The following is a 2,735-nucleotide window of genomic DNA, read 5'->3' on the forward strand; positions in this document are numbered from 1 at the left end:
GGGTGGATAGAGGAATGGATGGATGGGTGGGTGTATAGATGGAGGGAGGGAGGGATGGAGGGAGGAACAGATGGATAGAGCAATGGATGGATGGATGACGAATATAAAAATAGTAAGGATGAGTGGATGGGTGGATGGAGGGAAGGATGGATGGATGAAGATGAAGATAGGAAAGATGAGTGGATGGATGGATGGATTGACTTTCTGCTTTCTGTTTTTTTCCCTCAGTAACATGACAAGCTAATATCAGCAGTAATTTCCGTGGTGATGAATAAGAATCCACAGCATTAAATGTAACACTAAACGGATAAAAAGCAGAATATTTTCTTCAAGTGTGTTCTGTAAGAGGAATAAAACGAAATTCATCAGCTCCGAGGAGCGAGCGGTGACAGTATCAGATGTAGATGATGAGGCAGAAAGCTGGAGATTTTATGAATGAAGCTCGAGGGAGGAAGAGGGGGAGTGTGAGAATGAGAGAGAGAGTGAGTGAGAGAGAGAGAGAGAGAGAGAGAGAGAAGGCAGGGTGGAGTGGTTTTTTCTTTTTGTCTAAATTGGTATGCAGAGCACAGCAGGGTGAGTCAGGAGTGAGTCACGGATCTGCAGCCTCGCTGTAAAATGTCATCCTCCGTCACTCGAACCCTCCCCGAGCACAGGGACCGGAAATGAAAGGAGGAGAAAGTCACGGAAAAGCTGAATGGATTATTAATGAGGACAGGAGCGCTGCTGGGTTAACTTCAGCTGACAAAAAGCCAAACTGTTAGCACATGGAGATGTTTCAGGAGTGGTAGTGATGAACACACACACACACACACACACACACTGAGTTGATGAATAATAGCTGCGTGATGATTCCTGGTGTTCTGCTGCACTCTCATCTGTTCAGCGCTGATAAACCTACTCTGCGCTTTGTCTCCCTCCTCTGGCCGCTTCCTGTAACTGCACCCAAATTTGCGAACCGTTCAAAAACTCTTTTCTGTTTCATTTTGCATGTATCTATTCGGAATATTCTTCCATCCCAAGACATATAAGGAGCCATAACACTGGTACTGTTAGTGTTTCATCCGAGCACAATGAGAAATAGTGGAAATGAAATGGAAAAAAAGGCTAATGAAGTTCATTAATGAAATATTCCTACTGGACTGTGGGGTTTCGGTAGTGCGCCCCCTAGTGGTTACATAGTGGCAAATATTACACTATATTATAATTTTATTCGTCACATGACAGTCAAATATACTTTATAAATGACATCAGGGTCAGTTTGGATATGATTCGTCCTCACATCCTCCATCACTGAGATCTACAGCCTACTCCAGTGCACTAATCTATCCATCGTTACGATTGATTGAAGCAAAAGCTCGCGCTCATATTATACTCGTCTGTCTGAAGAAGAAGAATGGAGAATTATTTACTGTACTGTGGAGTGTCAGTGGTGTTTGGACCCCTACATCTACTACTAATACTACTACTAATAATAAATAATGCTATGCTAATATAACCATACAGTAACCATGGAAATATATCTTATCTGGTTGATGTTGTTATGTAGCTGTTTTCCAGCCAGTCAGAGTACAGTGATTTACAGTAATAAACACTCGCAGTACTGTGAGGTCAACAGTAAGCTTTCCTACAGTGCTACTGGTCGCCATAGTGATAACGTTTATCAGTGCTTGGCTAGCTAAACTCGCTAAAGCTCTCATACACTGGAACCTCGGCAAAGGAACCTAATTCGTTCTGGAGGCGAGTTCTTAAGGTGAAAATGTGTATTGAAACGAATTCCACCATAAGAAATAATGTAAATACAGATAATCCGTTCCAGCCGCCCAAAAATATGACCGATACAAAGAGTATGGAAACTGTACGGCTGCTTACAAAGAACTGACCCAAGCCAAGCATTCCATGTCAAGGCTCCTCACAGGAAGTCGTACCACCAAGCTTGGGCTAAAAATAGAACAGATCACCCACGCCACCGATCTGTCAACAAAAAAACACCCGAAAAATCACCTAGCTTTTGAACGCATGCTGAAGGTAAAGTTGGTATCGTGGGTTGAGTCTTTCCAAACAGCTTTCACTGACTGAGAAAGAATTCTTAAAATTCTTAAACTCACTTTGGTTGGCTTTCCACTGATGCCAACAAGTTCTGAACGGCTCCCAGACGTATGCGCGACTTCAGTTCGGTCGTTCGTATGCTGAAAATGCTCCGTATCCCGATGCAGATTTCTTCTTAATCCGAAAATTCATAAGGGAGAGCATTCGTATGCCGAGGTTCCACTGTATACAGGTTTAACACTTAATACTGTATTTTGTCATGTTAGCATAGCCTAATGTCATGCTAGGTGTGACCTTTGTTGTTGCTTGATAAATGATAGAACAAATGTTTAAAACAGCTGTATAGTCTGTATTTTATGTCCAGTATGGATCATATGTTCTCAAGCCCAGATCTTAGATTGTGGTCACAAAAGTTCCTGGGTTTAGCCTGGACACTCCAGCGGTGGCTACACCTCTACATCCAGGGAAAATACAGAGACAGAGACATATTAATAAGGAGATGTTAAACTACTGATGCTGACACTGATACTTCTTCAGAAAACAGAGCAAAGGTGACTTATTTATTTATTTATTTATTTATTTATTAAGCGGAAAAACTCTCCAGAGGTAGACAGGCATTCTATTTCAGTGTGTGTGTGTGTGTGTGTGTGTTACAGTGTAAAATTACAGTCTTACAGAGTTTATCCCAG

Source organism: Hemibagrus wyckioides, linkage group LG24 (genome assembly GCF_019097595.1).
Source record: "Hemibagrus wyckioides isolate EC202008001 linkage group LG24, SWU_Hwy_1.0, whole genome shotgun sequence".
NCBI classification, from domain to species: Eukaryota; Metazoa; Chordata; class Actinopteri; order Siluriformes; family Bagridae; genus Hemibagrus; species Hemibagrus wyckioides.